Consider the following 12881-nt stretch of genomic DNA (forward strand, 5'->3'; position numbering starts at 1 on the left):
ACGGAAGATAGTGTTCTTGAGATATCTGTGAGGAGTTAAGGGATACCGACTGTGGGATTCCTTGAAGAAGAAGGTTTTCATTAGTAGGGATGTCACCTTCGATGAAATTTAGTTATCCAAAGGCGAGATGGTGTGGATGAGCAGCAGGAGATCCAGCAGGGCAGTGCTGGACAACTAACATCCTATTCTATTTTGCCACTTGCAAGTGCATCGAGAGGACTTGGTATTCAGATAGAGCACTCTCCAAAGGTGTCTCCATAGGTGAAGAGAGCTCGGATGGATGAAAGAGGCCAGGAGGTCCAGCAAGAGCAAACTGGACCTAGGATGGATATCAGGGTTGCACTGCACAAGCCCAAAAAGAATGTTAGGCAACCGGAATGATATGGGTTCGAGGAGACGGTGTCATATGCCTTGGTGATAGCAAATGGAGATCTCTACACCTATGAGGAGGCTATGGAGAGCCAAGATAAAGAGAGGTGGGTCCAAGCAATGTCCAAAGAGATGCAGTCTCTCCACAAGAACGAGACATGATGATTGGTGCAGTTGCCACAAGGGAAGAAATCTATTGGTTGCAAGTAGGTTTACCAATGCAAGGAGGGGCCTTCGAAGTAGGAAGATATCAGGTACAAGGTAAGGCTAGTGGGCAAGGGATACTCCCAGAAGAAAAATATTGACTTCAGCAAGGTTTTCTCTCCCATCGTCAGGCATACTTTCATCAGGATGCTGCTGAGTATTGTAGCAGCTCAAGACTTAGACCTGGAGCAGATAGATGTCAAGACAGTATTCCTCCATGGGCATCTGGAGGAGAGCATCTACATGGAGTAGCCACTTGGGTTCCAAGAGCTAGGAGCAGAAGAAAAGGTCTGTTTGTTGCAGAAATCACTGTATGGGCTGAAGCAATTGTAGAGGCAATGGTACAAATAATTTGATTCTTATGTGAGGAGCATCAGACTTTTCAGGTGTAAGTATGACTCTTGTGTTTATGTTAAACCTTTGGAGGATGGGTCTAGGATGTTTCTACTCTTGTATATAAATGATATACTTATAGCATGCAAGAGTAGGAAGGTTGTACAGGAACTAAAGGCAGCCTTGTCTCGAGAGTTTGAGATGAAGAATTTGTGGCCTACGAAGAAGATTTTAGGCATGAAAATCTTCAGAGATCGAGCCAAGAGGGTGCTGCATTTATCTCAGAGAGGTTACATCAAAAAGGTATTGGAGTGGTTTGGAATGAAGGAAGTGAAACCGATGGAGCTGGCACTCACCGGCCACTTTAGACTCTCGAAAACGATGTCATCACAAACTGAGGTGGAGGCTCAGAAGATGTTGAAAGTACCACATGCCTCTGGTGTGGGGAGCTTTATATATGCCATGGTGTGTTGTAGGCCAGATATCGCCCATGCAGTGAGCTAGGTCAGCAGGTTCATGGTGCAGCCTGGTAGGGAGCATTAGCGAGCACTGAAAGGGATCTTCAGATACTTGGCAAGTACTGTTGGAGTCGGTATTGAAGAAAATTTGCGGTAGTGCAGTATATGCAATTAAAAAAATTTATGCAGTAAAAATAATATATTAAACAATTTAATCCTAATTACATGTATATGATCTAATCTTAGACTACCACATCAGGATCTTTATGTGAAAAATATGTGCTTTAGATCTGAAAATAAAAATCACATCAATCTCATCGATGCTGAAATTCTAGATCTAACTATTAGATCTACCATAAGAATCAAAATAAGTTAGAGATCGTTATCAAATAAATTTTGATCTTGATCTCTTCTGATTCAATGATTGGAAAGGGTGTTCCTCAGATCACTCACAGCCACATGAAGTCGTTTGGCCTCTATAGAAAAATTCACGCAAAGACTGGCACAGATAGGGGCTCGGAGATGCTAGTCTGCGAACAACTTTGACAGCTGACCTCTTTCTTCTTCTACAAGCACCTTGGATACTCTAAAGTGATAGAAGATCTAGAGGAGGAAGAGAGGAGGAGGAGAAGAGGCTCTGGAAATAAAAAATCTACAAGAAAATTGATCATGCGACGTCCAAGAGAGGGGTCCCCTTTTTATAGACTAGGAATTAGGACTTTCCAAGAAAGGATGCTATGAATCAACACCAAAACCCCTTTTTGGCATCCCCAAAAATTTTAAAAAAATTATTAGAATGTGGAAAAAAAATCTAAAGTCTCATATGCCAAAAGATTCTTCAAAAAAAATAACAAAAAAATAATATGGCTCCAACAATATACCATATACGAAAAATTTCTTTCCTAGTCTGTATCTTATCTTTAATTCAAATCGCATTTGAATTAGGCAAGAGATAATATTATGACTCATTAGCTATAGCCGACCACCCTCATTGGATTCTCTCTCATGATGCCAAAAATCACAACCCAAATCCAATTAGGCATGAAGAAATTGAAATGGATCCAGATGTGACGCAAAAGATAAGGATAGAGTCCTAATCTGACTTGGACCCTTCATTTCTAATTCAATTCTAATCCAAACCAAATTTGGATTGAAACCACTGATAAAAATGAATCTAATTCAATTAGAAATCTAAATATCTCACTAAATACCTAACCCAATAATGCTGGTAAAAGGTGTTGGAGAATCCTTCAGATTCCGAAGCTTTTTCTCTAGGGAGATTGAAGATCGTATTGTGAATTTCTTCCTCTGAGAAAGGCTTATTCAGATCTGATAGATCTATTGCTTCACCACTGTAAAGAGCTTCCCAATCAATCTATATTCTGTGGTCAGTGAGGTAGTTTGGTGTTCTTAATAAGTGTTTGTAGTAGTCCTTGAACACTTTCTACATTTGTGCCGGCTTCTCTGGAATGATTTGACCAATGTGTTCAACTTGTAGAATTGCATTCTTCTTTGTCCTTGAGTTGATGCATAAGTGAAAGAATTTTGTGTTTTTATCTCCAGCTTTTAACCAACTCATCTTTTTTTTTTTTTGAGATAAATGAGGGGAGTAAGTTGCTCCATTCATAATATATTTATGATAAAAGATAATTACAACGTATGTTTAAGTTGGAAAGAGATAAGATGATAAAAGTATAATAATATGGGTCCCATCATAAATGACTGTAGGAAAGAGGTGAGGTCATGTGAAGGTGCCATCTGACAAGCATTATTGCCCCTTAGCCTAATGTTTAGCTGCGGAGGTATTCAGTAGGACATCTTCTAAAGACTTATTGTGCTGAGAAGGTACATGAAAACCAATCAACTTTGGGCCCACATAGAGTTCAGAGACATCAATCATCCAATTGCTGTATTGTTTCAATGTCAAATAATACTATTCTCATTTGTGGCCTCTGGCGAAGAAAACTTTGTCTAACGAAACTCTGCATCTGAAGAGAATCAGTTGTCCTCGGTGCCCAATTATTTTCAGAATCTGGCCAAAAAATATGAAATAGGGGTTATCGTCTCTAGCCATCCGGTCAATAAAAAAGTGGACAACAGATTTTGCAACTTCCAAGTGGGAACAAGTCTCAAATGCAAACAAACGTTTGTTCCGTTCATTTCAGATGCACTAGCAAAAAATGGCCAAGAGACTGTCCCATGCTTTTTTTTCCTCTTTGCCTACATCTGCATCTCGCCAAGAACCCCAGAGTTCTCTGTAGGTCGAGGGCTTCCGATCTTGGTTGCCCTCTTTGGACAACAATGTCCAAAGCCAATTAGAGCAAGAGAATTGAGCTAATTAGTGATCTTTGTTTCCACAAGGTTTCTTCTTGAATAAGAAATGCTTCAAGGGATGCCTTGAGATTCATTCATTCAATATGTTCTTCATTTGAGAGATTTCTATTCTCCTCTTGTAAATCCAGTTCTTCTATTTGCCTCTTAATATTACTTTTTTTTCTATGTTATGTTGCCATTCTTTCCCTGAATCCAGCGCTTAAGTTTTGATCTGAGAAAGCTAAGTTTACAGATAATGTTGGAGGCTGCATCTTCAAATGAGGATGCTTCTTTCCACCAGGTTGAGACTAGATCATCAAATCCTTCCATGGAGAACCAGAAAATGCTCAAAACAGGTTTGCGTTGCTGTTACGCCCCCGGCCTGAGATCGCGAGCAGGAGGTCGCGGCAACCGCCGCATACTTATGAAGAACTCTCTCCATAAGCATGCAAGGCATCTCATCACGATATCAATGCATCACAGCGGAATAAATTCAAATAATTATTATTCAACTTGAATTCAAGTAATTAAATCAAATATCTTACATCCAATAAAATTTTACTAAAAATAAAACAATAGATCTAAGTTCAATGAAGTTGACAATGCTAAATCTCGTCTCTAAAAGCTCTGTCCCAATATTCCTTCCCACGCTCGTAATTAATTATCTGAATCTGAAAAATAGAAAGAAAGGTAATGGGCTAGACAGCCCAGTAAGTAACAAATATCTCAACTAGATATTTCAAATATTATATAATTTTTAAGAACAATACTGCAGATAAACATAAAAATATATTTCATGCTGATTTTATACAAATCCAATCTTTTCAAATATTCACATATAATATAATCATAAATTCGATTCGATTTCAAAACACTCGTAACTTAACAGCCTCGACTATGACCAACGTTTAACCCCCATTGGCGGGGTCCACTGAATACCAGCGCACAACCCCTATTGACAGGGTCCACAAACACCAGTGCACAACCCCCACTGGCAGGGTCCATTAAATACCAGCGCACAACCCCCACTGGCAGGGTCCACTGAGTACCAACGTATAATCCCCATTGGTGGGGCCCACTGAAACATAGTTAGGCTGAGAGCATAAATCCGATCTGTATCAAAACACTTTTGTATCATAATATATCATAATTTTTCACTGAACATGTGCATAATCGACGTACCATAATATTTCAAAAGCATTTTTCTTTCAAAACATAATTTCATAAATCATACATAATTTCAGAGAATAATTATTTATTTTCAGAATAAATATGAAATATCTCGAGAAGATGATTCATTACTTACCTTTCACAGAGCACTGAATGAATAGATCGACTAACTTTTAGGAGATTCTTCGGTGCCTATTATCCAAAATTATATTTTTACCTTCATTTTAATTCAAAATTAAATCTAAACAAATCCCAAATCAAAATCTCACTTAGAATCAGACTCTTCCCTAAACTCGATCAAAATCATCAAAATGAAGCCTTTTACTACGTTAATCTTAGAAGAATAACTTTGAAGAGAGAAATCCATCAAGAGAGAGAAACAATCTAGAGAAAAAAAATTCTAGAGAGAGAAAGTAGAGAGAGAAAGTCTAATTCTAGAGAGAGAAAGTAAGGGTTCAGACTGAAAGAAGAGAGAGAAATTTTCTCTCATTTTTATTTTATTATTTATTTATTTATTTTTTTCTTTTTTTCTTTTCTTTTTCCTTTTTTTCCTTTTCTTTTTCTTTTTTTTTTCCTGTGGCCTCCCTGGGTGAAAAAAACTGAAACAGGGGACCGCATGGTCCCCTCATATGATTGGCCGACCAGCGATCGACTGGCACAGAAATGGCCGGTAGTCGGAGGAGAGCACACCGCCATCCCAAGGGTCCCAAATCGGTGGCCGGCGATGACCACCGGCATCCGAAAACAAAAAAAAATCGAAATCTCTCCCACGACAAAATTCGATGACTCCGATCACCGACGAGCGTGCCACCGGCACGGAAAGGAAGGGAGAGAAAAGAGGAAGATAACCACATGCTTACCTCGAGCTCCGGCGATCTCTCCGGCGAGGAATTGCGGCGGGCACAGTGACGGTTTCTGTGAGCGATTTTCGGCGATCTTCGCCATTTCGCTCCAGGATTCTTTTGTAGGAAGAAGGGAGAAGGGTCTCCCCTTTAAATAGAATCGGAGGAGAGGAGTTTGACTCCTCTCCAATGAGGTTTCCGACTCCGATTAGGAGCCGGTCGAGAGAAGAAGACTCCCTGCGGGAGTCTTCTTCATTTTTTTTTTTTTTTTTGTGGGCTGGGTTTAAGGCCCAATGGGCCGGATGTTACAGTTGCAGCGGTGTAAGAGTAGTGGAACATGATCTGAGGTGGCTTTAATAAAGAAGAGGTGAAAGTAATGACAGTGGGTGATCTGATAACCATTCCAGGGAAACCAAGCATTGATCCAATTTGGTAAGCGACGGTATTTTCCTATGATTAGATCAGGTGAAGAGCCGATGCTTTAGCTTAATCTCCATGAGAGAGTAAGCGTTTATGAAGTCATTGAAGTTTGTGGTTGCACGTTGTGCAGCTGTTGCTTGTTTTCTTTCCGTTGAGAAGCGTGTGATATTGAAATCCCCAACTATCAGCCAAGATTCTTTCCACAGTGCCCTGGTTTTAGCAAGTTCATTCGGAAATTCCTGCTTTTGCTGAGCTTCTTGAGGACCATAAACATTTGTAACAATCTATTTCTTTATGTTTCTGGATGTTTTATATGGGTGCAATGTGCTGAGAGAGAATGTTCCTTTGTATAAGCATGTGACCTCCATGACATCAGACTCCCAACATGTTAAAGTTCCACCAGCCGTTCCTATGGCGTTGATTGTAATCCAGGAGTTTAATTCCATTCCACAGAAGGATGAGATAGTAAACTGGGATGTTTCATTCATTTTAGTTTCCTGAAAACAAGCTACATCACATTTAGATGATATCACTGTACCCCTGATCAAAATGCTTATCTGGATTTCCAACCCCTCTTACATTCCAAAATAGTAGCTTCATTCTTATTTTTAAGGGTTAAACATAGATAGAATTCCCAGCATCCATGATTGTCATACGTAAAGATGATATTCAAGTAGTTGTGACTGTCTCCTGATCCAAATTTGCTTAGTAGTTATGGTTTTGCTTTCTTGATTCATTCCTTTCAATGTCAACCAACTGATGTGCTTAGCAATAGCTGATTTCAGTGGCAAAACAAAGACCAAAATCGAAGCCAGTCGATGTTCCACATGCAGTGTGTTCATGCCCGGTTGATTGCGGGTTTGGCTCCGCAACATGCTGCCTCAAGACCTTTGAGCTTGTTGATTGAACTCATGGTCACCTGCAGGAAACAGTGACCACATTTCTTACCTAGAGCTCTGATCTCACCTGCCGTGAGAGAGTTGACGAAGAGGATGTCATCCGGCTTCAGTACTTCTTCATGCAGTCCGCGAGTCTTGATTTTTTTCTTCCTAAGTCTCGGGCTTCTCTTGACTCCTTGGTTCCTAGTTGTTTGCTCCATAAGCTTAAAAGCAGCAAACGTCATGACAATATAACCTTCCGATATAGATACCACTAAACAAATATTTCTGTACAAAACAAAACACAATATACACCCAGTTACATATGCACATGCTTATGTCCTCGTTGGATGCATATATGGCTAATATATAACCCTCACTCTTTCCCCAAGGATGAGATCCAAAACTTATTTTACATGAAATTTTTTTAGTATGCTGAAGCATAAGCTAAATGATGGTGAACAATAAGACCACCTGATATATATATATATATATATATATATATATATATATATATATATATCTGTGAGTGTGTGTGTGTGTGTGTGACTGAAAAAAATATTTTTGTACATAACAAAACATGAAATACATCCAATTACACTTGCACATGGTTATTTTCTCATTAGATGGATACAATTCCCCCCATCCTTTGAACAAATGAATCTATAAAACCTTATGGAACAATGATCAGCAATTTAGCAGCATCTCTAAATGCCGTAAGCTACTTTACCAGGTAAGTGCGGGGCGTCTACAAGCAAAACAAATCCATTGAACGTCATTCATTATCGGAAGCAAAGAAGCCTTGTTGCTGTCTTCATCATTTAAAGCCAGTTCTCTTTTCTCCTCTCTACTCCACTCCAGCTCCTGGAGTATCCCCCTCCGCTAGTCACATCAGCATCAGTTACAAAATTTATATGCTAGTGTACGTACCAGACTAAGATGAGCATAATTGGCAACAAAGATGTAGCTCACTATGAAGCATATAGAATTAGCAGAAAATATCAAAAATATCACACGGTTCAACTTATGCATGTAATTATCAAATTCAATTTAGCATACTTTCTATATGCAGAAATGCTATATGGATACATATTTTGTTGGTAGAATGCTTAGATATTAACATAAAATTTGAAGGTACATTTCACAACTTACCAGAGCTGTAGATCTTGAAGACTTATTGAGAGGATAGCATGTTGTTGCGGTGGCCTTGGGTTTTCTCAGGGGACGACTTGAAGGCGAAGGAATGCGCTTTGTGGGAGGACAAGCTCTCACCTCCCTCTGTATGGATGAATTCTCATAAAGACCCTTCTTATATTTCTTCTCCTCTACCTCAACCTTCATTGCGATTTTGCCACTCTTCTTCCCTGACCCATCATCTCTCCTGCAAATCATTTTACCAAGATAAGCCCATTTGAATTGCATTAATCCAGTCATCAGAATTTGGATTTTTTGTGTTACTTGGAATTTGAATCCAGATCTCTCTTCCCCAGCTCCCTTTTCCCCACCTCTTCTGGAGTTGTCTCCGGAATCTTATTCCCTTCCTCCTCCTTAGTCTCTTCTTGGGCAGCAGGTCTCACACTTCTGACTGCCAACTTCTTCAGTTCTTGGCAGAACTCAGAGATCTGGCTCAAGATGTCCTTCCCTGAGAACAGATTCCTCACCGAGAGAGTGCTCTTAAGCTGCGGTTTACAATTCTTCTGTTGCTGCCACTGTTCCCTCTCCTCCTCTACATTCTTTTCTGTTCTTGGCTTGATCAACTCCTTAGCAATCTTGGTCATTTTGGGAGCACCAAGTGACCGGCTAGGAGGAGGGGGTGTAGAAAGATTGGGATTCTGGTTCTCCAGATCATCTCTGAGCATCTTGGAAGCAGCTGCTTTGGTCTTTAAAGACTCACAGAGAGGAGATGAGGGGAGGAATGCCATGATCCCTCTTCTTTTCAAGTTGTTCGCCTCTCTAAAGAATTCAAAGACAAGAAAGAAAGCAAATTAGTTCATAAGCTAAAAAGAGGAAAACAAATTCCATAACAAGATCTTATCTTTCTTAATTTTTTTTTCGCTCTTTAAGGTGTCTTGTAACTCTGATTGTCATTCCTTTCTCCCAGTGATAGTATTTTCGGGCTGGATTTCACGTGCTTCACCTATTTTTCCAGAAAAAAGAATTAAACAAAACCGAGGAAGAAATTGGAAAAGATAGCCAAAAAGCGGGAGATTACGAAAGCTTGGAACCTTGGGACTAGGAGTCCATCTCTGGAAATCTTCTTCAGTCTTTGGATGCCTGCAATCTCGGAAAAGAAGCGACAGTAACGAGTGAGGAAAGATTGAATTCTTCAAATGGAGGAATGAGGAATTCCGGAGAATTGTGTTGCACCGGGGCAGCAGAACCAGGCTTCGTCATCGACCGAAGAAGCATCGGGGGCGGCAAGGTTGATCCATTTGGGGGCTTTAATGTCTCTCACATACTTGGATTTGATGTTTTCCCAGTCGATGTGGGCCGGCTTCATGTGTTGTAGTTTCAGGTGGTTGTTTGAAAAGGAAGGAAGAGACCTATCTGAAAGACCAAATAGCGGAGATGGAGAAGGGACGAAGAGAGCGAATGAGACGTTGGTGGGAGTTTTTATTTTTGACTCGTTTGGTGGGAGTTCTTAAGAGGCCCCCGGAGGCTAGCAAACCTTGGCTTGTGTAACGTTTTGACCGTTGGAGCCAAATCTTCCGTTTCGTTTTTCTACTTTGTTTTTTTCTTTTTTAGCGGGGGCAGAATTTTTCTACTTTCTTATTCGTTTGCCTTACAGACCGTTGGATGGAGCAAATTGTTTCCGTCAATGAACTAGGCCTGTTCAAACACCGAATTGTCTGTCCGGGCTGGAAGCGTTTCGGATAAATTCGGATCTGAATTTTAAATCCGGCAAGCAAGATCGAACCTAAAATTGGAGTCTGCCTTTTAAACAAGCTGGACTCAAATTTACATTAGCCTGGCCAGAGCCTAAATTACACACGTGCGCATGCGCATATATATATATATATATCAAGATTGATCTTGGGATAAGTCGAACTGGATGACCGTCCTAGGTTTCAGGCCCTGCATTGATGTTTCAATAGAGTGTAAAATGACTTTCTACAATATTATAACAAAAAATAATTAAATAAATTAATGATAAATTTTATACGTTGCTTAATAAATATATTTATAGAAAATTATTATATATAGATTAATTTTTCAATGATAATTAATATTTAAAATATATTAATTTTTAATAAAAAAGACTATTTTTTTCATTTGATCTCGGATCTAAAAAAATATCAGGACCAACATTGATATATATATATATAAAGTGACGTCGGATGTTCGTCTTCTTGTCGCAAAAAAAAAGGTTTGCACTCAAGAATCCAACAGAAAAACTGACTTCATGAATCAACACCATGGAGACTCTGTTTGTATCTATTTAATTTCTGAATCAGGCAAGAGAATGTGAGGACAACGATGCATATTTTATTCTTCATCCTTGGTAGGAGGTGATGGTAAAGGTGTTAAGATCGTAAGAGAATTCTATCTATTTAATTAATCCAATTCATGAAATCCACGCTCGTAAACGTGTTAAGCTCATAAGAGAATTTTATGTTTTTAAGCCAATTAATGAAATGCACATTTTCTTATGTTCTTCATTAAAAGTCAATATCTGAGTCACTTTAAGCATCGCCTTTACATATGATAAATTATTGTGTTGGCCTGTGCTCATTTGCACCATGTTTCTGGTACTCCGACATAGCCTTTTTTTTTTTTTTTTTTTTTTCCGGTAGAACTCCGACAAGGCCTTTTAAAAGACTTTTCTTTGTTACCTTGAGCAGATATATTTTCTAACCCGAGGCATTTTATTTCATGGTAACTATAGTTACATGTAGTAGTACCTACGTAGTGATGCACAATATAGGGCCAATGTAGTAGATTCAAAATGCTACATCTTTCTACTAAAAAAAAAAAAAGCTACATCAATTACATTAAATATGAAAAATCATGAATTATGAACTATTGAATCCATTCCATGCTTCACACGGTGTGTATCTCATTCCACCTACTTTTGCATGTGTTGTTGCAAGACTCTAGTCTGAAGTGTGTGGTTGGTGGTCAGATTCCTTCTGATCCAGATACTCAGCTCCAATCCGAAGACTAGGACATCTAAGAAAACTTAAAAAGAAAGTCCACCCTTGTTAGAAATTCTTCAATTAGAAATTTTCTGATGCGTCAATTGGAGCTTGAGAATAGTAGAGAAAAGAGAAAGCAAAATTGTAGATGATTTTCTATCTCTGAAGTGTAACTTTCCTGGACAAGCCCAAGAGAGAGGCTTTTATAGGTGGAGGCAGATATCGATCACCTTCGGGGCCGTGTTCTATCTGTTGGGTATAAAATACCCGCAGCCGAAATCCTCAGCAGAACGGCTCCGCCCGGACTCCTACGGGAGCCGAGCTCCGCCATCGACAGCAGAACGGCTCCGCCCGGACTCCTACGGGAGCCGGGCTCTGCCATCGACAGCAGAACGGCTCCGCCCGGACTCCTATGGGAGCCGGGCTCCTCCATCGACAGCAGAACGGCTCCGCCCGGACTCCTACGGGAGCCGGGTTCCGTCTGCAACTCCGGCTCCGAGAGGGTTCCACCCGGACTCCTACGGGAGCCAAGCTCCGACCTCAGTCCCCGACTCCAGTATCAGCTGCTGGAGCCGGACTACACCCACGACCTCAACCGAAAGGAGGACCCCTCCCGGACTCCTACAAAGGCCGAACTCCGACCACTGCCGAGCCTCGATCAACAGATCCGTGCCCCTTGGCAGATCACAATAACAACCATGATCCTGTTCCACTTCCTGTAGCGGATTCCGTGCAGCCCCATCACCCCCTGCGGCGGACCCATTACTCTCTGACAGGCTGTATCAACGGCCACGATGCTGCTCCGCTCCCTGCGGCAGGTGCTGCACGATCCCACTACTCGCTGACAACTAGCGGCAACGGATGCCGCTCCACTACCTGCAACAGGCCCTACGTGGCGGGCTATGACGATGGCCACGGGTCTACCCCACTATTTTTCGCAATCAATTCCCCTGACCATGGGTGGCCCACTACCAGGCGGTTACAAACGTCGCCATCAATCCGTTGCCTCCTCCGTCTATAAAAGGGGGACCCAGATACGTTATTCTTTAAGCTCATTTTTTCTATCTCAAAACTCTGCTAAATTCTCCGTTCGAGCACTCCATTCTTGTTAAGGCAGAAAACTGACTTGAGCGTCGGAGGGTCTTGCCGGAGCAACCCCACCTCCGGTTTAGACTTCCCTTGCAGGTTCCGACGGCGACCGCGGCTTCCCCGACTCCAGCTTCTCCGGCGCAAGCGGATTTTCGCACCAACAGGATTGACGCTAGAGGAAGGGCTGTGTCTTCGCAACACCCTTGTTCTTGAAGGAGCGCTCAACGGACCCGCTTTCGGCCATCTTTTCCGGCATCCAATCCTCTTTTCCCCATCCGATGCCCTCTCGCGAGGTTTCTGCACAACTACCTCCGGCTATGGTCGCCGATAAGGGGTGGCCGGGTGACCAGTCTTCGTCGGATTCTGTCAACGTCATCTCGGGAGAATCCCGGCAGGGGGCAGTCAGCCCGTCAGCTGCACCCCTCAAGCGGCAAAAAGTTGAAGAGCCCATAGCTTTTACTGAAGAAGACGCCCAAGGAGTCCAATTCCCTCATAACGACGCGGTCGTAGTTTCCTTGAACATAGCAAATTATGACGTCCGTCGCATTCTCGTCGACAACGAAAGTTCGGCCGACATCTTATTCTACAGTGCCTTCTCGAGAATGGCCACTCTTGGCGGTCATCTAAGGCCGATTTGCTCCCCCTTGTTAGGGTTTACTGGTGACGCCG

General features: G+C 41.4%; 1 pseudogene; it reads right to left on the reverse strand.

The window, feature by feature from the left end:
• Positions 1-6150: 6150 nt before the first annotated feature.
• On the reverse strand, positions 6151-9487 carry LOC105035521 (uncharacterized; annotated as a pseudogene).
• Positions 9488-12881: the final 3394 nt, after the last annotated feature.

Source organism: Elaeis guineensis, chromosome 15 (genome assembly GCF_000442705.2).
Source record: "Elaeis guineensis isolate ETL-2024a chromosome 15, EG11, whole genome shotgun sequence".
In the NCBI taxonomy this organism is placed as follows: Eukaryota; Viridiplantae; Streptophyta; class Magnoliopsida; order Arecales; family Arecaceae; genus Elaeis; species Elaeis guineensis.